This window comes from Hypanus sabinus, unplaced genomic scaffold, assembly GCF_030144855.1.
Source record: "Hypanus sabinus isolate sHypSab1 unplaced genomic scaffold, sHypSab1.hap1 scaffold_644, whole genome shotgun sequence".
In the NCBI taxonomy this organism is placed as follows: domain Eukaryota; kingdom Metazoa; phylum Chordata; class Chondrichthyes; order Myliobatiformes; family Dasyatidae; genus Hypanus; species Hypanus sabinus.
In genome coordinates, this window is record NW_026781500.1 from 194951 (window position 1) to 220725 (window position 25775).

The 25775-nt window shown below is 45.0% G+C and overlaps 1 protein-coding gene across 14 annotated transcripts in view; it reads left to right on the plus strand.

Annotated features, from left to right (window-relative positions):
• The first annotated feature begins 223 nt into the window (after window positions 1-223).
• The window catches only part of LOC132389741 (NACHT, LRR and PYD domains-containing protein 3-like), a 50305-nt gene continuing 24753 nt past the window's right edge, over window positions 224-25775 (plus strand). Inside the window, exons 1-5 of one of the 14 annotated variants that reach the window (XM_059962327.1) lie at window positions 224-422; window positions 13234-14160; window positions 20421-20492; window positions 24228-24396; window positions 25541-25709. The gene's annotated coding sequence lies outside the window, so the exon portion shown is untranslated. Of the gene's footprint in view, window positions 423-13233; window positions 14161-17825; window positions 17998-20420; window positions 20493-24227; window positions 24397-25540; window positions 25710-25775 lie in introns of those variants that run through there. The other 13 variants (XM_059962320.1, XM_059962324.1, XM_059962323.1 and 10 more) reach the window with 13 other exon arrangements.

Consider the following 25775-nt stretch of genomic DNA (forward strand, 5'->3'; position numbering starts at 1 on the left):
CTGGTGGGGGATGGAGGAAAATGAGGGCTGAACGTCCATGGTGAAAATAAGGCGGTGAGAGCGAAAAATTTTTCATTGAAAAAATTCAAAGCGTGATTAGTGTCATGGACTTAGGTGGGAAGGGATTGTACAAGGGGGAGATAAGACAGCGTCAAGGTTTGCAGAAATGAGTTCGGTGGGGCAGGAGCAATCTGAGACAATGGGTCTACCTGGACAGGCGGGTTCAGAGGCCCCGCCCACTTACCTGGTGACGCGCTGGCGACATCGCGCATGCTCAGTCCGGGAAGGGCGGTGTTGTTTTTCGTTCTTTGTCGAAGCGGGTCGGCAGTGGGATCGGGATCGGTAGGGGGTCCTCACCCTTGCCCCCTGGGGAGCCAGGGACGGATTATTCTCTGCGGGGCGACGACAACAGTTTCCTTTCGGTGAGTATTGAAGCAGGTCCGGAGCGGGGAGGTCCCGAATTCAAGCGGCCGGACTGGAGAATAAAAGGTGGGGGTGGGGAAGGGAGAGAACCACAAGGTGATCGGTGAAACCTGAAGGGGGAGGGGGTGAACTTTCCCGAACTGGCGGCCTCGCCTCGTTTCCTTCGCAGAATCTGCCGGGGTCGGTTCGGGTTGTGAGAACTTCACACCGAACCGTCTGAGATGAGCCGCCGCCCAGCCCGTGTTGTTCTGGTCCTATTAGCAGGATGAAGTAAAACATGTTTCTATCTTGTTACTGACAGAGAATTGTATAATTGCTGTTCTGTGTGTTATCTGAATGTACTTGCCTGTGATGCTGCTACAAGTCAGTGTTTCTCTGTACCTGTACCTTCCCGTACTTGTGCACTTGGTAATAAATTCAACAGGACCTGAGAAATCTCAGTGAGATTTGATTAGTGATGATCATCTTGGCAGCTCGGTAGGTCGAATGTATGAGACAGTACACTGTTAAATGCAAAACCCTGAACAGTGTCGATGATCAGAGGGATCTTAGACTCCAAGTTCATCGCTCCCTGAAAGAGACTGCACAGATTGATCGGGTGGTTAAGAAGGCAAATGACATGGTTGTCTTTATTAGTTGAAGCACTGAGTTCAAAAGTCGGGAAGTTGTGCTGTAGCTTTATAAAGCTAGTTAAATCTGGAGTGTTTCATACAGTTCTGGTCGCCCCCATTCTCGGGAGGATGTCGGGGTTTTGGACAGGGCGCAGAAGAGGTTTACCAGGACACTGCCTGGATTAAAGGGCATGAGCTATAACGAGAGGCTGGATAAACTTGTGTTGTTTTCTCCAGAGCGGCGCAGGCTGGGGTGAGACTGGATGGACGATTGGACGATTACGAGAGGGATAGATGATATATTTTTCCCAGGGTTGAAATTTCTAAGATAAGAGGCCATTCATTTGAGGTGAAAGGGGATAGGTTAATGGAGATATGAGGGGCGTGTATGTTGTTCCTCACCGAGTCTGCTGGGTCGTTCACTGGAATTTGCTCCCTGGGGAGACCCTCCGCTCTGACGTAGTAATCACCCTGCGCATGCTCACAGCCGCCCCCCCCCCCACCCGGATGGATGGTGGTTTATCTCCCCGTTCGTTGTTGAAACGATATATATTCCTTAATTGAATACACTGAGCACTGTGCTGTACTGTTCAATGTTCTGGGTCTCTTGTTGAGAGGTTTTGGGGTAATGGAGGCAAAAAGGGTGAGTGGGAACAACAGGTCACTGGAGTCCAGTGTGGGAAATGTGAGATCACCCACTTCTGTAGGAGAAACTGAAATCCTGAGTGTGTTAAAATGGAGAGTTTAAGTGCAGTGGATAGAGAGGGAGGTGAAAGGTACATTGTATTTGTTGTAAGAGTTATTGGGTGTAAGAGTGAAATGACATTAACAATTACTCACGTTTTGTTGAGATTGTACCTGGGATATGATGTAAAATCCCGCTCTCCATGGGTTATACAGACCTGCTGTTGAAGAAAGGCTTAAAAAAACCCCCAGCAAACTATAGACCAGTGCTTCTGACATCAGTATTCGAAGCACTGCATATATGAGTATTTGAAAAGACAAGACTGACTTGGAACAGTCAGCATGACTTTGTTTACTCCTGGCAACACACACAATTTTTTTTTGATGAGGTTATTAGGCATATTACCAGGAAAGTAGATAAAGGCAATGAAACGAATGTTGTTTACATGGTCTTTTGCAAGCATTTAGCAATCCTGCGTGGGATGTTGGTCAGGGAAATTCATTTGCATCACGTTCAATGTAAGGAAGTAAATTGGAGTAGACAATGGCATTTTGGGAGAAGGTGGACTATGATGGTTGATGATTGTCTCCATTAATCGTTGGGTCCGTTGCTGTTTGTCATCTATATCAATGATTGGGATGGTAATGTTTTTAACTTGATAAGCACATTTACATGTGACACCAAGATTAGAGGTGTCGTTGACAGTGAGGGAAATTATCTATCATAGGTTACAGGGATCTGGAACAGCTGGAAATACTGACCTGAAAATAGCAGATGGAATTTAATGCAGGCAAGTGCGAAGTGTTGTGCTATGGTAGGTCTTGCACAGTAAACAGTGGAGCACTAACGTTGCGGTGGAACAAAAGGATCTGGGAATAAAGGTCCATAATTCATTGAAAGCAGCGCCACAGGTAGATAGGGTGGTTAATAAATGCTTTTGGCATAGTGACCTTCATCAATTAAATTATTGACTGCAGGAGAAGGGATGTTATTTTGAAGTTGTATATGACATCGGTGAGTCCACATTTAGAGTATTGTGTGTAGTTCTGGTCACCTACCTACAGGAGAGGTGTAAGTTTGAAAGTGTACTGGGAAAAACTTCAAGGAGGTTTCCGCAGTCCCTGAGTGATAAGGAAAGGTTGAATAGTTTTGGACTTTAATCCTTGAAATGCTAAAAATTGAGAGGAGATTTGACAGAGCAGTGCAACATGAAGATGGGTATAGATTGGTAAATGCAAGCAGGCCTTTTCCACTGAAGTCGGGTGGAATGACAACCAGAGATCATGCATCATGGGTGACAGATGAAAAGTTTTAGTGGGACATGAGTGGATAAGTCTTCAATCAGAGGGTCGAGAGAATGAGGAACGAGCTGCCAACAGGAGTGGTACATGCGAGCACGATTTCACCTTTGAAACTATGGATGGGGGAATATGGCTACTGTGCAGGTGGGTGGGAATAGGTGGTTTAAATGGCTCAGACAATGCACCTGTACTGTGTTCTGTTTCGATATGACTCTCTAACCATGACTCCTTGATCACAGACAGAAGTTTGATTGAGTAAAGATCCAAAATTAATATCAGACTTGAATAATTCACACCTTAATTCCCCAAGAATACTCAACAGCCTGGATGTGTTTTGACATGGTTTTAAACTGCTCCCTGTCATGGATATTTCGTAACCAGGGAAAGACAAAATGCTGGAGTAACTCAGCAGGTCCGGGCAGTATGTATGGAACTGAATACAACGGGAACGTTTTGGGCCGAGACCCTTCAGGGGAACTGGAAAGGAAGAGGGAAGAGGCAATATCATTGATTGATTTGGAAGGTGCAGGTTGCTTTTGTGTGAGACTCTGAGCTCAGGGTTTGTGTTTAAACAGCTGCCTGTATATTCCTCAGAACAGGGAGCAGCCTTTCTGCTGAAACCAATTCAAACTGGTTTGACATTTCACTCTCTATCACATAAACAAAGTCACTTCAGTGTTCTGTTTAACTATTTCTGCATATGCAAATGTACTAAACTGTTAATAGTTTGCAAAGAACCTGTAACATGTCATAAACGACACTGCCGACGGGCTTGAACGAGCTACATTACCAGTTACAGTTGCTGTCCTGTTTGCTGTGAGTTTGCAGAATTTAATTATTTTTACTTCAAACTCTCATTATCTGCAATTGTTTTAAAACTTTTTTTATGATACTTTAAAAAAAAGATGCATGCCATTCCCAACTGTGACATTCCTTAATACAAAGACACGACACAGTGTATGAAAAATGCGTCTTCACCAAAATTGCCAATAACCCTTAAAATATTGTTGATGTACGGGTAAAGGTGAGGGGCAGAATGAGGTAGAGAGAGAGAGGTTGAGCAGGGAGAGGGGAAAAAGTCAGGGCGAGGGTCTGTTATGTACCCCGTAACTGGGTGTCTAACTCGCAGAGAAAGAAGAATTCATTGGAATCTGGTGGTACTATACTGAAGGTGTTTATTAATAAAAATAAGCAAAACCATATCAATAATGCAAATATACATATAAAACCAGTTAGCAGTAATAAACCTAAAAGTGTAGGAATAATAATAATAATCAATAATAAAAGCTCTATTGATATCTAGGGGTAAATAAATTGTCATAGAAAAGGATAAAGTTCAGTTCAGTTCATGAGTGCTGATGGTTATAGTTGCTGTATTGTAATGGTTGGAGAGAGAGAGAGAGAGCGAGCGAGATGTAACAGCTACAGTCAGGCAAACCTTTCTTTGCTTTCTTAACTTAATCCATCATATCGGTGTGGTCATTCAGTTCTGACCTCTCCATTCTTCTGTGATGGACTCGTCACTCTGGCATGAGTGGACACACACACAAGTCCCCACCGGCCCTGCTTTTACACTGATAGCCTTACTGACCGACCTCCTGGTTCGGTCTCCGAAGCCCCCACCTTTCTTGTGGGTTCCAACACTCAGTCAGTGTCCACTGGCGTGTCTGGAGGGTGTCTCTCCAGACCTGTCTTTTATTCCTACTCATGGGGACTCAGCTATCCATCACTCCTGAATGACTGTGTCCATCAAATCAGGCCACTCCTTCAATCCACTGAGGAATGTTTATGAGCAAATATTGTCCTTGCAGTGAAACAGTAAATAATTCAAAAAGGAGTCACAATCAGCAATTTCCCCCTCTCTCTGATCTGTCGCTGATGTTCCTGCTTGTTTTTCCATCTCTCTTTCTCATGGTCAGCATAGCAACAGTAATACTTTGTGTTTCTCAGGAGGGGAATGGTTAACTCTACCACATTGTCCATCAGGTCTATTCATCACTCATAACAGGTCTATGAGGTGGACAGGGAGCAACTAAGATGAAAGTGAGGCAGTGGAGTAGGTAGAAGGGGGGTAGATGATGGGACACAATGGGGAGACAGGGGGAGGAATATGATTAGAGAGAAAGGGACAGAAAGGGAGTTTGGTGCAGAAAATTTATTTGCTCCACGTTCAACGTAAGACAGTGGAGCTTTGGGCGAAGGCTGACAATGATAGTAGATGATTGTCTCCCTGATTGGGGGTTTATGACCGGCGGAGAGCCACAGAAATGGTAGTTGGGCCGTTGCTGTTTGTCATCTATGATAACGTGTTTAACTTGATAAGCACATTTGCATTTGACAGCAATATCAGGGGTGTAGTCGGCAGAGAAGCAGGTTACAGTGGGATCTGGCGCAGCTGCAAATACTGAGCTCAAAATTGCAGATGGAATTTAATGTAAGCAAGTGCAAAGTGTTGCACTATGTAGGTCTTCCACAGTAAACGATAGCGCACTAAAGAGTGCGGTGGAATAAAAGGAATAAGACATTGCTGAGTTTGAATTTGGAGTATTGACTGCAGTTTTGGTCATCTATCTATAAGAGAAATAAATAAGGTTGAAAGAGTACTGGGAAAAGGTGCGGGTTGTTTTTCTGGGAGATTCCAAGCTCAGGGTCTGGTGTAAGCAGCTGTTTGGCCCCGCACATTCCACAGAACCGTAGGCAGCTCTTCTTAAAGCAGCACTTTAGGCCATTCTGCTAAAACCATATCCAACTGCTTTGAAGTTTCCTTCTCATTTGGGTTTGAAAACATTCACATTATTAGTCTGCTTAACTATTTCTGCTGCAGGGAGGGTCAATGAATGTGAAAGCTGATATAAAGAACACTACCGATGATTCCGAAACCTCGCTACCAATTACAGTTGATGCTGTGCTTGCTGTGAGTTTCTGGAATTGTATAATTTCTTCCTTCAGACTCACATTGTCTATATTTGTTTCTAAAACATTCTTTTCATGATTCCTTAAAAAAATCAGTTTGTGACAGTCACCGGACCATGAGACACAGGAGCAGAATTCAGCCTATCGATTCAGCTCCACCATTCCATCATGGCTGATCCCTGATCCCACTCAACCCTATACCATTCTCACCATATCCTTTGATGTTCTGAATGATCAAGAGACAATCAACTTTTGCCTTAAACACCCACGGATTGTCCTCCACTACAGTCTGTGACAGATTCACTACTCTCTGGCTAAAACAAATCCTTCTTCAAACTTTTCTAAACAGTCGCCCCTCAATTTTAAGGCTGCAACCCCTAGATTTGGATACCTTCACCACAGGAGCATCCTCTCCACATTCACCCCAGCCAGTCCTTTTAACAGTCAGTAGGTGTCAATGAGATTCCCCAGCATTTTTCTAAATTCCAGTGAGTACAGACCCAAAGCTGCATCATGCTCCTCATATGTGAACCCCTTCATTGCTGGAATCATCCTCATGAGCCTCCTGCGGTCATTCAACAACAACAACACATGCTTCCTGAGATATTGGGCCCAAAACTGTTAATGACACTTGAAATATGTCCTGATTCATGTTTCATAAAGACTCAGAATTTTCTCCTTGCTTTTATATTCTATTCCCCTTGCAATAAATGACAACATTGCACTTGCCTTCTTTATCACAGACTCAACCTATAGATTAACCTTCCAGGAGTCAGACCCGAGTACACCTGATTCCCTCTGCACTCTGATGTTTGAACATTCTCCCGTTTAGATGACAGTCTACATTGTTAGACAGGGATTGACAGGCGGCAGCTGGGCAGGAAAAAGAAGGCGAGATGGAGAGGGATGAAGGCATGAGAGAGCGGGGAAGGGTGTGGGGAAAGAGGAAGGGTAGTTGAGCATGGGATGAGTAGAGCACGGGAGGGGGAAGGAGGGTGGGAGGAAAAGTGGATGGGGGGTGGGAGAAGAGCGCAGCAGGTAGGGGGCAAGTGGGAGGACAGCGCGGTAAGGAAAGCGAGTGTTTTGAAATGAGCGACTGACACTATATAACCGAATAACCTCGGGTGTAGCGGCTCAGACTGACATCTCTGTATATGGTGAGCACACCGTTCACCCGGCACCTCACTGAACTCCGTCCGGTTTCAACATCACAGTAAGTGTTGTCTCCGATTCTTCAGAACCAGGGAGCATTTACAATCGGGTTTGGCTTTTGTCGGGCTCGGGAGGGAAGTCAGTGGGAGAAGGGAACTCTGAAATCTTTAAATTAACAAATTAATTATTGACCAAATGGATTAAGAGAAACAATTACCTTCAACTACAAACATTCTCTAGTTGGTTTCTACTGAGACTCTGCAGAAAAACCTTTCTGCAGTGATATGTGAAATGTCCCCACAGGGCAGCGAAAGAGTCTCTCTCCCTCTTCGCCCTCCCTGACACACACTCACTCACATACGCAGGAAAAACTATTGAGAATACAGAACTACTGTAAGATATTGGCATTCGGAACATCGTCGTGGACTATGCCACAGATCGATTCATTTAATTAAATGGCAAATATATATATATATAAACCACAGATATTGGGTGTTTGAAGTAAAATAAACTACTGGAAACTCTCAAAGTCTAATAGCAATTGTAATAAGTAGGCATTCAGATTGCAGACACTGGTGAACTTTCTTTTCTATATCGGTGTTTTTTTTCATGTTACAGAAATATTTAAATTCAGTGTTAAATTAGTTTTCTTCACAGTTGAAGGTGAGCGCAAAATGTTGAAGTAGTTTGTTCGTTTTCAGCAGAGAAGCCGCTCCCTGCTCCGAAGAATGCCTGCGTGTCAGAATTTGTCCTGCAGACAGGCAGCAGCTTGCACACAGAAAGTTGCACTGTGAGTCTCACAGAGCAGCAACACCGGCCCCTCCCCCATAGTTACTAAATGACCCTCCTCTGATGGTCTGGTGTAAAGTTAGAAGGAAACAACTTGAAAATATACCCACAGGGAGACTGAACATTCTTAGTGAATTGAGGTGAATTCAGCTTCTGTTCTTTATTTCTGATCTTTACTTCCAGTTGACACGTTACCCGTGTTTTGGATCAGTGACCAAGAAGTTGCTTGCAAACAAGAGAACATTTGCAGATGCTAGAGCAACACACACAAAATGTTGGAGTAACTCAGCAGGCCAGACAGCATCTAGGAAGAGAGTGAACAGATGACGTTTTGGGCCGAAACCCTTCGGCAAGACTCCTTTCCCAGATGCTGCCTGCCCTGCTGAGCTGCTCCGGCATTTTGTGTGTATTGGAGGAAGTTATTCGCTCTATTTTGTCTCTTCTGGCGGTCGTGGTATTTGTGTTCTTGCATTATCCTGTCTGCATGGTTGAGATTCTCCACAATTCATGTCCAGGTTAAAAACAGTTCCTACATCAGGGGTTACGATTCCAAAGCAAGTGTGCAAAAAGATGTTTAGTCAACACGGCTTCTGTTTCCAAAACTTGTGACTTCAGATGAATGCATGTCGTTTTTCTCATGACTGTGTTTATTGTTGGTGTTTCGAGCTGATTTCCTCAACGTCCTTTAAAAGAAAAGACGTTGATTCTGTTCAAGGTCTCGATACATAACAAACATTGTGGGTGGGGTGGTGACCAGTTACAGAAAGCGACAGGCGGCATTGCAAAGCGACCACCATTATTTCACTGTGTGGGGCAGCAGGCTTGATGGGCTGAGTGGCCAATTTCTGCCTGGTCTGTGCACAAGAAAAGCTCCGACTACAGAGTTACTGTAAACTAAGTTAACAAGTGCGGACCACGGCAAATAACCTACTGTTGAACAAAAAACAACGATTGCAGTAATTAAATCATCCAGAACGTTGAGCGAGATGATAAGCAACAATGAACCTAGCACTGACCCCCACTGCACCCCACGAGTCACTGATCTCCAGTCAGAGAGTCAAACCATCTTCCACCACTTACTGGCTTCTGCCGCAAAACCAATGTCCAAATCAATTTACCACCTCATTCTGAATGCCAAACCTTCTTGACTAATCTCCCAGGTGGGACTCTGCCAAATGTCTTGCTACATTGTACTGAACTATATATTTTTAATTCAGTGAATTAACTGTTCTCTCTCCACGTTGTTCTCTCTTCACGTTGTTCCAGTTTGATAACTGACCAACAACATTCTTGCGCTGCATACTTTGACTGCTCTGGGGAGAAACTAACCATGTAAGTTATGGTGGAGATTATGCGGAGCTACGCTGTTGCCCAAGGCCCAGCGTCTGAGTCCAGGAGCTGATGACCCCGGGGCTGCTGCAGGACCGTCCACACTGCAAGTGTCCTCTCAGGGCAGTGGAGCGAGTCTGCCTCAAAAAGCCTCGGGTATCCTTGTGAACACAGCCCCAAATCGGCAATGCTCAGAGTCTGGCTCTCTGGAAAGTGAAATGAGAAAGATGGTTTCCCATCACTGACAAGTGGAGCAGTGGCATTACTGCCCCACGACGGCTGTGATTGCGTCCCAGGGATGAGGATGTGATCTTTGTCCGTCTGTCTGCACAGTTTGTTATTGGGAAACAGTGAAGTACACGGGAAGTGGATCTTCAGCCTGATAGGCCCAATCAGGATTAATCCCCGTAGAGTCATCAGGAGGATGTGTCATATCACAGGCATACACCGTGAACGTTGTTGGCTTTGTGGCAGCAGTACAATGCAATATATAATAGTAGAGAAAAAACTGTATTACAATAAGTATCTGTTACTGAAAGTTAAATAAGTATTGCAACAATGAATTCAGTGAAGTAGGTTCGTGGGTTCCATGTCAATTCAGAAATCAGATGGCAGAGGGAAGGAAGCAGTTCCAGACTTATTGAGTGTGCGTCCTCAATCTCCTGTACCACCTTCCTGGTGATACCAACGAGAAGAGGGCATTTCCTTGGTGAATCAGATCCCTAATGACTGATGCCGCCGTTTTGAGGCATTGCTCCAAGACGATGTCCTGGATGCTATGGAGGCTACTGCCCATGATGGAGCTGACTGAATTGACAACATTGCTGAGAGTATTTCGATCCTGTGCTGTAGCTTCACCACTTCCCCCATCCTGCCATATCAAGCGACGTGCAGCCAGTTAAAACAGTTTTTACGGTACAACTGTGAGAAGAGCTTGGGCACTGGTATAATTGTTAGCCTTCTAAGGGATGTGGAAACTTCCAACTGCAGCAAAAATGACCCCATCTCTGAAGCATTCACAGAATACAACTCCTGTTTCTCTGGGGTGTCTGAAATCCCTTGTAAATCTGTGTGACGACAGCACCCACCACTTCCTCACTCTCTGTAAATCGATAGAAATACATAGAAAATTCCCACGATGTATTGTATTGAAGGAAAGGCAGATGAGCTTAGGTCATGGATCAACAGATGGCATTATGATATTTTCACCATTATTGAGACTGGCTTGCAGCGAACTGGCAGCTCAGTATTCTGGGGATCTGTTGTTTTGGACAGGACAGAGCGTGAGGGATTAAAGGGGTAGGGGTGGTTTCACTCAGAGAAACTGTCATGGCAGTGTGCAGTAAGGGCAGATGGGAGAACTCATCTAGTGAGGCTTTATAGGTAGATCGGAGAAATAAAATTTGTTTAAACATGTTAATGGGTCTGCCTTATAGACCACCCAAGAGTCTGTGGGATTTAGAGGAACAAATTAGTAGACGTCAGAGAATATTGCAAGAAACATAATTTGTTATAATTTGATTTTAACCTTCCACATACAGACTGGAACTCTCATACTGCAGATGTACTCATGTAGTTGACAAATGTCTCACAGAGGTTTCATTAATCAGTACATTGAAGTCCCAAAGACTCAAGTGTCCTACTTGATCTCCCATTAGGGACTGAGACAGGACAGATGTAACAGATGTCTGTGTAGGGAAACTGTTTGCATCTGGTGATCACAATGCCATCAGATTCAAAGGAAGTATGGAGAACGATGGCTCTGCTCCGTGGTATTGAGGCCCTGGTATAGAAAAAAAATTGATGCATAACAGGTGTAGGCAGGTAGGAAAAATTTGAGGTACTTATGGAGTTGAGGAAATGCAAGCTAAGATTGAGGAAAGAAACCAGGAAGGCTATCGGGTGGCATAAGGTTGTCCTAACAGACAAGGTGAGGGATCATACAGATGTTTTAAAAGCAAAAGGATTTCAGGAGACACAATTGATCATCTGGATTATCAGAATAGCAATGTACGCATGGAGCCAAAACAGATAGAGGAGTTCTGAAGTGGATCTTTGCTCCTGTGTTGAATCGGAAATTGAATCTATATAGGTGAGGCAAAGGAGAAGTGAGGCCACGGATGTTATACAAATTACAGATGAGTAAGTGTTTTGGGCAAATTGGGCAACTTCGAGTGTATAAATCCCCAGTGACTGCGAAGTTCAATCGTTGGACCCCGATGTAGGCGGATGCAGAAATTGCAAGGATGTAACCATTATGTTTAAGTCATGCTCAAAGACAGGAGAGCTACCAAGGGATTGGAGGATAGCTAATTTTGATCCACTGTTTAAAAAAGGCTCCAAAATTAAACCAGGAAATTATCGGCCGGTGCACTTGACATCAGTCGTGTGAAGACATTGGAAGGACTGGATATAGGAGTATTTAAATAAACAGGACTGATTAGGGACATCCTATATGACTTTGTGTGTTCTGGACAATCAATTGAGTTTTTCGAAGAGGTTACAAGGGATGTTACCAGGAAAGTTGATGAAGGCAAGGCTCTGGATATTGTCTACATGGACTTTAGCAAGGCATTTGGCAAGGTCCCGCATAGGGTGTTGACCTATAAATTTCATTCTCTTGGCATTCAAGTTGGGTTAGTAAATGGGAGTAGACATTAGCATAGAGGAGGAAGGCAGATAGTGGTAGCAGAAGGTTGCCTCTCTGACTGGAGACCCGTGACTGGTGGAATTCCGCAGGGATCGGTGCTGATATCCGTTGTTGTTTGTCAACTTTATCAATGATCTTGATGATAATTAGATTATCCGGATCAGCAAATTTGCAGATGGCACCAAGGTTCGGGGTGTATTTGACAGCGAGGAAAACTAACAGAGCTGACAGCGAGATCTGCGCCAGGAGTAAAAATGTCTGACAATGGCAGATGGAGTTTAATGCAGGCTTGTGAGCTGTTACGCTTCAGTAGGATCAACCAGGATGGGTCTTACACAATGAAGGGTTCGGCACTGAGGGGTGCGGTAGGACAAAGGCATCCGGGAATACGGGTCCACAATTCATTGATAGTGGCAGCACAACTAGATAAGGTAGTAAAGAAATCTTTGGCACATTGGCCTTCATAAATTAAAGTATTCAGTACAGGAGACTGCATGGTATAAGACAGTTATGAGGCCTAATTTGGAGTATGTTTGCAGTTTACATCACCAACCCACAGGAAAGATGTAAATAAGGTTGACAGAGTACAAGGAAAATTTACAAGGATGTTGCTGCGATTGGAGGACCTGAGTTATAAGGGAAGATTGGATAAGTTACGACTTTGTTCCTTGGAACGCGGAAGATTTGGGGCAGATTTGATGGCGATTCACAAAATCATGAGAGGTATAGGTAGGGGAGATGGGGTAGAGGGATGAGGATAGTGAGGGTTAGGTCAGGGGATAGAAGGGAGAGAAGCTCCCATTTTAATCGGCAAACAACTCCCCCCCCCCCCATGCTCATTTCAATCAGTGCGTCATTCCCTCCCTGTCAATCATTTTAACGTATCTGACGATTTTCAGTGAGTGCGTCACTCCCTCCCTCGGTAAAACTTCTGGCCATTTGGAATAAATGACTTTTAAGAGAAATAAATTCAACAAGTATTTCCGGCGGGGTGTGGAATGAAATCGTGGGCGAGGAGAGTACTTGTGACAATAATTGTCCGGATGGAAATGCAAACATCTCTCCCAGTTTTTTTTTCCAGTTAGTGGAAATATATAGTTGAACGTGTTTGCTTTAATTTCAGCAGAAATGCAGCTCCCTGCACCTGAACAGGCGAGGGAGGTTTGAACTGAAACTCTTATCCACGCCGGGCAGTCTTTCTTACTCAGAGGGCGGAGCTCAGATCCTCCCTGAACCCGGGCTGGATCAAATCTGCAGCCTGGGACTCGCTGCGTCAAACAGAGAAACTCGGCCCCACTGGTTGCGATGAAAGAAAAAGGAGAGATCCACACGGAAACCCGGACAGAAAGGTTAACGCAGCCTGTTTGTTTTCCTCTTTAGGGTTGCTACATCGACCCCACTCCAGCCTCCTCCCGCTGTCAGACCCGTCCTGAGCCGGTGAGAGTTAGTGTGACCCGGACTGCGGCAGTCCCGCTCTACCCCGGCTCACCCGGCCCTGTCCATCTGTAATGAGCGACGGACACATCACAGCCGAGTGGCCTCGGGAGCAGCAGCTCAGACTCAACTCTCCGTATAGAGTGAGCACACCGGTGCAGGACCATTGTTGGTCACCGGGGAAGTCGGACTGTGATTTGCTGGGACCACACTGAACGTCGGCCGGTTAAACATCAGAGTTAAGTGTTGTCTATGATTCTGCACAACTATTCAGCGTTTACAGCGAGGCTCGGCTTTGGTCGAGATCGGGAGTGAATTTAGTGGGAGAAGGGAGTCCTGACATGTTGATGTTAATGAGTCAATTACTGTCCAAATGGATTAAGAGAAACGATGTCTTTGCCGTCAACCAGAAATACTCTCCCGGGGTGACTTCTACTGAGTGTGAGCAGAAAGCATCTTTCACCCTGGTAGTGAGATGTGAAATATCCCACGGGACAGTGACCCGTCACCGATCTCTCTGAAACAAGAGAAATCAGCAGATGCTGGAAATCCGAGCAACACACAGAAAATGCTGAAGGAACTCCACAGGCCAGGCAGCATCTATGGAGAAAAGAACAGTCGACCTTCGAGACCCCAGCTAATGTACTTTACATCACGTCATCGGTTCTTTCGCTCTTCCCTGCACCACAAAGAGTTAAACTTTCTTCACACTTGAATGACAGTGTTTTCACTGGAACTCTGGAATTTAGGAGGATGAGAGGGGATCTGATTGAAACGTATAAGATTTTTAAGGGATTGAAAACACTAGAGGCAGGAAACATGGTCCTGATGTTGGGGGAGTCCAGAACAAGAGGCCACAGCTAACAATAAAGGGTAGGTCATTTTGAACAGAGTTGAGGAAAAACTTTTTCACCCAGAGAGTTATGGATCTACGGAATGCTCTGCCTCAGAAGGCAGTGGAGGCCAATTCTCTGGGTGCTTTCAAGAAAGAGTGAGATAGAGCTTTTAAAGACAGCAGAGTCAAGGGATATGGGGAGAAGGCAGGAACGGGTTACTGATTGCAGGTGGTCAGCCCCGATCACATTGAATGGCGGTGCTGGCTCGAAGGGCCGAACGGCCTACTCCTGCACCTATTGTCTATTGTCCATTGTCTATAAAACTGCTCCCTCTGGCACCGACAAACATTCCACTCTCAAAATCACTGAGATCACATTTCATCTCCATGGTGCTGTTCGTTTGGAGAGAATGTTTCCCTGTGCTAAGGAACAGGAGGCGGAGAGACCCGCTGGTAACAGTGTAGGTTTATTTAATGATTATCACCAGGAGCTGACTGAACATTAATCAGGGTGTGTTCATTACTTACTGAACCCGTAACACATCCTCACTGGAACAGGGTGGTAACAGAACCTGGAGCCGCTGTACACGGTAAGAAGCTATTTTTGCTGAAATATAAAATACACAAAGGCAGTCAGACACTTAAATGAGACTGAGAACGTATTCGCATGTTCAACAATTGAACTGTAGCGAATCGCTTTTGAAAGAATTAATAATTCCCTTCAGCTAATTGAATGCATCAACTTCCTGTGCGTGTCCCGCGGGAAACCGGTGTAGTTGGAGGTGTTATCGGAAACGCCGCTCTTTCAACCCAGCTCCGAATCATCAGCAAAGGCTCGGGAGGTGCGAGCATCCCGCATCTCGGAACTGTCCCCGGGCTACTGCTTGCAACAGCAGGAAGCCGATCCGTCCACACTCGGGGCTTTACCGATCCCAGACTGGGGGAACTGAGGATTCACTTTGCTTATTCCATCACTGGCGGGATCGACACTATCTGTCCATCCTAGACGGCATTTCGGTAGGTAGCTGCTGGGAGAGGGCGAAATTATGAGAACTCCTCACACTGCAGTTTATAGCGGGGGAGGGGTGTAAAGATGTGATGGCTCCATGATTTAGTTGCTTGGTGAGACCTGTTGATTCCTTTCTGTCAGAAGTGTGTGGATAGCTGTGAGATCAAAAGAATGTTTAACACAGTGAAATCTGCACTGTGTGAGTTGTCCTGTGAGGAAACGTCTGTCATCTTGACTTTTTTTCATTTATTGAGAAGAATTTGACATGACCTAAGTTTACAGGCTGGTATATACATTGCAGTTCTTTTTTTTTAATAACAATGTACTCGATTGCATCCGTAATAGTTTGGTAAAATCAGTGGCATATTTGATGCGGATAGTCAGAGGCTTTCTCTCAGGGCTGAAATGGCTGCCACAGGAGGGCACATGTTTAAGGTGCTTAGGATTCAGTAAGAAGAGATGTCAGGGGTAAGTTGTTTTTTTACGCAGAGAGTGGTGAGTGGTGTGATGGGCTGCCGGCAACGGGGGTGGAGGTGGATATGATAGGCTCATATAAGAGACTTTTGGATAGGTACATGGAGCTTAGAAAAATCGAGGGTTATGGGTAACCCTAGTAATTTCTAAGGTAGGGTAAACGTTCGGCAAAACTTTGTGGGCCGAACGCCCTGTATTGTGCTGCAGGTTTTCTCGGTTCCATGTTTTTCAATGTTACTTGTTTGCACGATTGACATTTTCCACAGGTTAAGTAAAGTTTAAGAACATCTCTGGAACAACGGCACCTGTTTCAAAGCAAGGATGCGGGATCGGTGCAGCAAACACCGTTCCGTTTTCAGAATTTCTAATTTCAGATGGATACATGTATTGTTCCTGTGTTGACTGAGGGTGTTCTGAACTCTTCTCCTCAATGGCCAGTGGAAGCAAAGCCTTTGATTCTGTTGAAGGCCGAGATTCCTGATAAACAGTGGGTTACAGGGATGGACATGAGCGAATACGGAATGAAATTTCAGATCAGATCAGCCGTGATTTCATCACCTGCAGTTTCAGTTTTGAGGGATGTGTGGTCCAGTTCTGCGTACGGTATTCGTATGTTGACTGGAAAAGCTCTGACAATTTAAATAATGTAAGCTGGTATAATGACTGCATTCGAAGAGAGATATAATTTTATTTATATGGTGAGCTAAAAACAAGCATTAAATTGATGAACGATTTACCTCCAACTTTGTGCTTTAAGTATGTGCCCCAGCTACGTCAGGGAATTCAATTTATGACCAACTCGGTGAGTTGGACAACACGGTGTTGGACCGACAGGCAAGCTCCTGTCCATGACAGAGTTGCCGATGGCCCTCTATTTTTCTGAGCTCCATGTACCTATCCAGGAATCTCTTAAGTAATCCTATCGTATCCGCCTCCACCACTGTTGCCGGAAAGCTATTCCTCGCACTCACCACTCTCTGTGTAAAAAAACTTACCCCTGACATCTTCTCTGTACTGACTTCCAAGCACCTTAAAACAATGCCGTCTCGTTGTAGCCATTTTAGGCCTGGGGGAAAAAAAAGCCTCTGACTGTCCACACGATCAATGCCTCTCATCATCTTATCTAGCTCTATCAGGTCACCTCTCATCCTCCATCTCTCCAAGGAGAAAAGGCCGAGTTCACTCAACCGCGCTGCCTGGCGGCTTTCAGTCGTGTAAACGGCTGAGGTAACAATCACGTCATTCCACCCCCACCGTCACTATCAACAGAGTATTTACAAACTACGTTATTTTCATTGATGCGAAGAGATGTCAATCACTGGTTACACCCAACAGCAGAGGCGGACCAGCCGAGAGGGTGGTACCTGCTGGGAGACGGGTCTCCCGCTCCGGTTCTGAACTCACTGTCAAAGTGGAACAAACTTCAAACCAAATGTCCCCCTTTTTTATTCATCTCCATTTCCCTCTGAGGGAAGTTGGGGGCGTTTGTGAACTGTCTTCTGCAGCCGGTGTCTGATGTATGTTTGAGAAGCAGGAGGAGACCGCTTGTCCATCGGCTTGCTGCCGGCTCCCCGGAGTGGGAGAGATCCTGCCTGAAGAAGTAGATTCAGTGATCTATTCTGATCATTCTGATCTTCCAGTGATACAGTTTTATCCCTTGCAATCCTTTTGCTCGGATCCTGTTTGTGGAATTCTCAATAACTCTCTTCACCTTGTCTATCAGAGGAACTTCATGCCTTCTTTTAGACGCCCGGATTTCTTTCCCTTGCACTTATTATACTCCATAAGGAGTATATTTGATCCAACTTGCCATTCTCTGCCATGCACCTCCTTTCTTCTTTTAACCGGCGCCTCAGTAATTCTTGGATATCAACATCCCTAGGCTTGTTATCCTTACCTTTCATTCTGCCAGGCACTTGCATGCTGGTAGTCGCAAAATTTCTTTTTTGAAGGCATCACACCTTCCAAGTACACTTTTGCCACAGAGCAGCAGCCTGTCTCAATCCACACTTGCCAGAACCATTCTGACACGATCAAAATTGTGCTTTCTCTAATTCAGAATCCCAACCCACGGGTCAGGCCGAACCTTCTGTATATTTAGGTGCATACCATCTGGTGTTTGTTGCTTTATTTTCTGTAACAGAAGTAATTAAATACAATATTAAGCCAACTTAGTGCAGATTAAGAGGAGTGTCAAACTGGTCTGTTTGGTTTCAGCAGAGAATCTGCCCTGCGGACAGGCAGCAGCTTGACACAGTGAGTCTCACAAACAGCAACCCGGCCCCTCCCCCGCAGCTACTAACTGAGGTCCGCCTGATTCTCTGATACGAAATTGGAAGAAAACGACTTGAAAATATATCCACACGGAGACTGAACATTCTTGGTGAATTAGGTCAGAATAATTCAGCTTCCGATATTTATTTCGATCTTTATTTCAAATCATTCTGTGCTTTGGATTAGTGATCAATAGCTCATTCGCTCCATTTTAACCCCCTTCTGTCCGCGATTGTATTTGTGATCCTGCAGTTTCCTGTCAGCGCCATTGAGATTTTCCACAGTTTATGTCAAGATTAAAAACAGATCTCTAACCAGGGTTTACGTTTTCAAAGTAAGCATGTGAAAAACCTATTCGGACAACACGATTTCCAATTCCAGTACTTGTCACTTCAGATGTTTGAGACTATGTTTGTTGTGGGTGTTTCGAAATGATCACGCTGACATCCTGTAGCAGCAAAGATTTTGTTTCCTTTCAAGGCCACGGCTGACAGTAAACTGCGGGTGTGGGCCGGTGGTGGGAAAAGGTGGTGTGACCGTTTACAGAAAGAGGCAGGAGGCAGGCGGGATTGCTGAGTGAAAACCATGATTTCATTGCAAGGGATAGAAGGCTGGATGAGATGAGTGGCCGATTTCTGCGTGGTATATTTACAGTAAAGGTCTGACTCCAGAGTTATTGGAAAACAATTTAAAAAGTACGGACTATCTCTCATGCAAAATACCTGTCTCTGAACCAAAAACAAACATTGCAGTAATTAAATCAACCAGAGTGCTAACAGAGCTTATAAGCAACAATGGACCCAGCACCGATCCCCGAGGAACCCAGTCAATGGTCTCCAGTCAGAGGACCAAAAGATTTTCTACCGCTTACTGGCTTCTCCCAGGAAGCCGATGCCGAAGCTATGTTACCATCGCTTCCTTAACGTTAAGTCACTGAGGCTTCTTGACTTAACCTCCGATGTGGGAATCTGCCGAATGCCCTGGTATTTTTTTCTAAATTATTCAAATTATTTTTCATTTGGTGAATTACCTCTTCCTTTCCCCCCCGGAGCAGGAAGTGTCACGGTGTTCCAGTCTGATAATTCATGAATAACATTTTTGATTATTCGCTCACAGTTGCACTCAGACCCCACCCTCTGCCTTACAGTGTGTTTACAGAATTCACGTTTATATACCCTACTACTGCACCCCTTTCGCCACGAGAATTATCATGATCTGGCTCTGTTTTCCCCGCCCTCCCTCCATTCACACAGTTTTCTGAACTTGCCAACCGTGTTTCTCAAAATCAAAACCCTACTTTTTATTTTGTTCTTCTTAGTGTCAGCTGTATGTTATGCAAAACTGTATCTAAACTCTTCTGTGTGTTGATATGGAGGCCTCGATAGAATTTTTTTACTATTCCGAAATCGTCATATTTGAGTTGGGCCTGTTTGCGAATACGGAGATACGGCTGTAAGATGCCCGGGTCTGGGTGCTCATTATTACAGATCACACGAACGCTGTGAAGGAACAGCAGCCCAAAAGCAAAGATGCGACGTCGACATTAAGTGAGGGTTCCGAGTGTTTTCAATTTTGATGCAAAGTGGGTGTGATTATAAATCAATGTCAGCAGGGAAATGATGCTGCGACAGGAGTGAACACCAGAGAGTCTGCAAGAGATGTTTGAGATTTGGAACAGTTCTCTAACCGGGTGTTACAATTGCAAAGCAAGCGTGCGAAGAGCTGTTCAGACAACATGAGTTCACTTTTATCAGAACTTGCCGTTTCCGATAAATGTTCGTTGTTCTCTCTTTGAGAGTGTTTATTGTGGGTGTTTCGAGCTGATCTTCTGAAAGTCCTGTAGAAGCAAAGACTCTGATTCTGTTCAAAGACTCGAGACACAGCAAACAGTTGGGGTGGGAGTGTGACCAGTTACAGAAAGCAGCCGGCGGCATTGCGGAACGAAAGCCATGAGTTCACTGCTTGGGGCAGAAGGCTCGGTGGGGTAGTGGCCAATTTACTCCTGCTATGTTTACAAGAAATGTTCTGACTACAGACTGATTGTAAACCAATTTAATGAGGTCGACCAAGCCTCAATAGTTTTCTTCACTATTCAAAAAGGGAAAAATAACAGTTTCGAGGATGATTGTACTGGCATGGATGTTATGTAGCCTCTTCCCTGATGGACTGATATGAGTGGGACAAACATTCCCGGGTGTGTGGGACCTATGGTACATTTTCCACCACCTTTCTGTGAATATGTGCTTGATGGCAGGTCGGTCTTGCTCAGGAGTCTGGATTCGCAATCGTGTGAGCAGCATGGACAGCAGTGGTCTCAGCACAAGGCTGACGGTCACAGAGGTTGACGATGATAGGAAGGGAGGACCAGTTGTGCACCCTGACTGTCTGTCATCTGTTGGTTAGGGAGTCCACCACCCAGTTGCACAGTGGTGCCTTTTGACGGAGGCGTGGGAATTTGTTCACCAAGGTTTGTGGGACAACAAGGTTGAATGCTGAAATGAAATCCAGAAACAACATTTTGACCTAATTGTCTTTTTTTAGGCAGGTCAGGCCAAGGAGAATGAGAGATGCAATGCCATCTGCCACTTAGCGATTCAGTCGGTAAGCATACTGGTGAGTGACCTGTGAACAAGAGTGACCAGTGAGTTTTTGATGTGAGCCGTTATCAGCCGATCAAAGCACTTAATGCTGATTGGCGACAGCTCCACTGGGCAGTAGGTCATTTTGCTCCGAATATGTAGAGTTCCTTGGTACAGGGATAATGGTGGTTGATTTGAAGCACGTGGGAACAGCAGCCTGGATGAGTGAAGTGCCAACGATAGCTGTGGAGACATCAGTGTGCACATGTACACTCTTTCTGCGAGCTCAGCCTGGATGCTTTCTGGCCAGAGTGGTCATTAACTTTGCTGTAACCAACATTGGATGCTCAGCTCTGAGGGGGGTAGCTTTCCTAGCTGGCTTGTGTTGTGTGCTTCGAGGCATTGTTTAGAGTGCCAGGGAGGGGGCGTCATTGGTACAGTCAAGCCTTGTGTAGTCTGTAAACCCTCGATGCCCAGCCACATACACCAGTGTTCGTTTCCCAGGGTTAGTGAGTCCAGCCTTGTGTAGTCTGTGTAGTCTGCCCAGCCTTGTGTAGTCTGTAAACCCTTGATGCCCAGCCACATACACCAGTGTTCGTTTCCCAGGGTTAGTGCCAGGGAGGGGGCGTCATTGGTACAGTCCAGCCTTGTGTAGTCTGTAAACCCTTGATGCCCAGCCACATACACCAGTGTTCATTTCCCGGGGTGAGTGAGTCCAGCCTTGTGTAGTCTGTAAACCCTTGATGCCCAGCCACATACACCAGTGTTCGTTTCCCAGGGTTAGTGAGTCCAGCCTTGTGTAGTCTGTAAACCCTTGATGCCCAGCCACATACACCAGTGTTCGTTTCCCGGGGTGAGTGAGTCCAGCCTTGTGTAGTCTGTAAACCCTTGATGCCCAGCCACATACACCAGTGTTCGTTTCCCAGGGTTAGTGAGTCCAGCCTTGTGTAGTCTGTAAACCCTTGATGCCCAGCCACATACACCAGTGTTCGTTTCCCAGGGTGAGTGAGTCCAGCCTTGTGTAGTCTGTAAACCCTTGATGCCCAGCCACATACACCAGTGTTCGTTTCCCAGGGTGAGTGAGTCCAGCCTTGTGTAGTCTGTAAACCCTTGATGCCCAGCCACATACACCAGTGTTCGTTTCCCGGGGTGAGTGAGTCCAGCCTTGTGTAGTCTGTAAACCCTTGATGCCCAGCCACATACACCAGTGTTCGTTTCCCAGGGTTAGTGAGTCCAGCCTTGTGTAGTCTGTAAACCCTTGATGCCCAGCCACATACACCAGTGTTCGTTTCCCAGGGTGAGTGAGTCCAGCCTTGTGTAGTCTGTAAACCCTTGATGCCCAGCCACATACACCAGTGTTCGTTTCCCGGGGTGAGTGAGTCTGAACGGAAGGGCACAGAAACAATACAGCAGACAGATCGAATAGACCTGCGAGTTAACCTCAATACACAGAGGCGGTGAGTACCTGGAGTGAGCTGATCAGTGTTTGCATCACTGGTTATCTACCTCGGGTTCAGTATCCTCAACGTGTTTGGAAATTCACACTCACTGTCGCCTGTCTGTGAACAGCTGTATATTATATATAAAAAAATAAGATGCTGGAGACCTGAAATCAAATCATAAAAATGTTCAACGGCATTTCGATACGGGGTGTTGGACCTGAAAAATCATCTTTTCACAGATGATCTTTATCAGTTGAATGTTCATTTCGTTTTCAGGTTTTTAGTACATTGCTTTGGAAGGGGTTAAGTCTCTTGGGAAGCGCAGTTGAGTGGAACTGGGAAATTTGGTTGAAAACTATTAGGTTGAATCTGTGTTGATGCCGCCCAATGTGGAAAATGGGAAAGATGTGCTAAACTCTCGGTGTGGGCTGTGCCCAGTGAGGTTTGGATCCCGGGATAGATAACAGTAATTTTTTAACCAGATAAAATTAATTCGGGGATCAAGTTTCCCGGGTTTATGAAATGATCAGTTAGTATTTCTGTTCTGTGCTCAGATATTTGATTCTATAGATCCTTTGGAAGAAAAGCAGGGAATTGAATTTCTATTCTGTCCCTCATAGGGTGAGCCTGTGATTAAACATGTTGTTTTGTGATTGCACCAGTAGAAATAGACCGGGGTTTCAGAATTCAATTTACATTTGGAAATCCCCCCTCACTCTCACTTGTCTATCTGCCAGTGGGAGTCAAACAGAAACTCAAGATGCTGAAGATAGAACAGAACATGGAACAGTGCATCACAGGAACAGGCCCTTCGGCCACAATGGTGTGCTAAACCAGATAAAAAAGAAATCAAGCCCCCCCCAAAAATAACTAATCCGTCCGACTTACACAATATCCATATCCTCTCGATCTTCCTCACACCCATGTGCCTACTAAACGTGTCTTCAAAGACTCCGATGTATCGGCTTCCACCACCACAACAGGCAGCTCATTCCAGGCATTCACCACTCCCTCCCTGAGTAAAACAACTTACCCTCACATTCCCTTTGTGTCTACCCCCTCACACCGTCAATGCATGTCCTCTGCTTTTAGACATTTCTATCCAGCGAAGAGATACTCCATGACTACTCTGTCAATGTCTTTCATAATCTTACAAACCTCTAACAGTTTTCCCCTCAGTCTCCACCGCTCCAAGGTAAACAACACAGGATTTCCAGTAAAAACCGGGTATTATTTGAACCCATTCTGACAAAAGGTTAGGAAACCCAATTGTTAACTTGGTCCTCTCCCCACGGCAGTTCCTTACTTGCTGAGCATTTCTAGTGATTCCAGTTTCTCTTTATTACATTCACTCTGGAACATGTTAAATTTCCTGTGAATGGAGCAGTGCAGCTGCGCTTGTTTTGTGATTGTAGGACAGTAATGAAATCAAAGCTTTTCCCTGTAAATTATCCTGGTACCAGTTTTCTGACCTTTTAATCCTGGACATGTGTTCAGTACAATTGTTGATAACAAGGTTCACAAAATAAGTCGTGGAATGATGAGTATGCATGTGGAGCATGTGATAGCCCTCAGCCTCAGTTCAGTAGAGTTCAGAGGGATGGTGGTTGTCGGGGGGGGGGCGGTGGGAGTGATTATTTACACCAACTAAATGACAAGCCTGGATACAGCAGGAATGGAGAGGATGTCTTGATTAGACGGAGTGTCTGGGATCTGAGTGCAGCCTCAGAATGAAGAAGCTTCACTTTAAAACTGAAATGAGAGAAATTACTTTAGCCAAATGTTGGTTGATCTGTGGAATTTGATGCCACGGAGGATGATAGAGGCTATTGTTGGGTATATTCATGTTCCGGATTGTTAGGTTGAGTGTTATAGCAGGGAAGCAAGAATACGGGGTTGGAAAAATAATCCTCCACAATTGATTATTGAGCAGACTAGAATGACGGAATCACCTAATTCTACTCCTATGTATTACGACTTGTATCTTATACCATGACTGAGCCCCGGTATGTGTATCCCATCACAAACAAGAGAAAATCTTCAGATGCTGCGAAGCAACACACACAAAATGCTGGAGGAACTCAGCAGGCCAGGCAGCATCTATGGAAGAGAGTCGAGTTGTCGTACAGATGCTGCCGGGCCTGATGAATTCCACCAGCATTTGGTGTGTGTTCCTTTGTATCCCTTGTTCGTTTTTGTAAAATGTGAGGGACAGTTCCAGATTTCTTCACTCTGATGATTATTTATACGTTCAAGATTTAAATTTCAGTTTAATGCTTGGTTCTCCTTTGTGTTGTTAACGTGCTTCATCGTCTCTCTGGTTAAAGTTAGACCTAGAGTGAAAGATTTACTGGAAGAAAAATCCACAACTGGAAAGAAATCACAACTAAAGACGAGGGAACAGCAACAAGTGAACCGGCCCGAGTGCTGAGAACATCAACTGGAGAGAACCCTTCTGACTCAGAGTTTCCAGTGATTCAGTCAGGAGAAAGTTTGGTGAGTCTCATTTACTCTAACACTGGTGCTTCAGACATTACATACCTGTACAAGGAAGGTAGGACATAGCTGGAGTGGGACTGAATAAATGTAGAAGTGCCAGTTACGTCAGTTGCAATCACTCCAGATTTGCTAATTGCTGTCAGCATCCCAGCTCTGTGAAGCCACACACATTCCCTCACATAACTTGCTCATTTCAAACTCTTATCGGTTCTGCTGTTTCGTTGATTGTCTGTGTTAGGTTGCGATCATCTCAAAATGCGTTGAGAATTTTCTTCCTTTATGAGACACCGCAGTACAACTTTTCCCAGTATATTATCCTGCTACCAATTGTCCTGTTTTTTTCCCCCCGGAAATGCATTCAGTACAGTTGTTGATAACAAGGTTCAGAGAATACTCCGAGGAATAATAAGCATTATGAATGTGGAGCTTTTGATGGCCCTGGGCCTGTGTTCAAATGATTGGCGGGTTAGGACAGGGGTGATTATTTACACCGACTGAATGACGACGTTTGGTTGCAGTGAGAATGGAGAGGGTGTCTTGATTAGACAGAGAGTCTGGGATCTGAGAGTGCTGCCTCAGAAATAAAGAAGCTTCACTTTAAAACTGAGACGAGAGACATTACTTTAGTCAAATGTTGGTTGATCTGTGGAATTTGATGTCACAGAGGATGGAGGAGGCTATCGTTGTGTATATTCATGTTCTGGATTGCTAAATAGGTTGCGTGCTGTAGCAGGGAAGGAAGAATACGGTGTTGGAAATAAAAATCCTCCATGATTGATTTTGGAGCAGACTAGATTGACCGAATCACCTAATTCTACTCCTGTGCATTATGATTTGTATCTTATCCCATGACTGAGTGATGACTTCAGTGTGTCCCATCACAAACAAGAGAAAATCTTCAGATGCCAGGCAGCATCTATGGAAGCGAGTAGAGTCGACGTACAGATGCTGCCTGGCCTGATGAGTTCCTCCAGCAATTTTGTGTGAGTTTCTGTGTATCCTATGTCAGGCTTTGGAACGTGTGAGGGGCAGTTACAGATTTCTTCACTCGCATCATTATATATGAGTTCAAGTTCCAATAAGTTTAATTCTTTGTTCTACTTTGTATGAGTAACATGCTCCATTATTTCTCTCGTTAAAGGTAGACCTGACCTGCGAGATTTATTGGAAGAAAAGCCCACGACAGGGAGAAAATCACAACTGAAATCGAGGGAGCAGCAACAATGAACCAGCCCGAAGATGGAGAGCACCAAATGGAGATAACCCATCTGACTTGACGTCTCCATTGATTCAGTCAGGAGAAAGTTTTGGTGAGTCTTATTTACCCAAACACTTGTCCTTTAGACATTACATTTCTGTACTAAGGAAGGTATGAA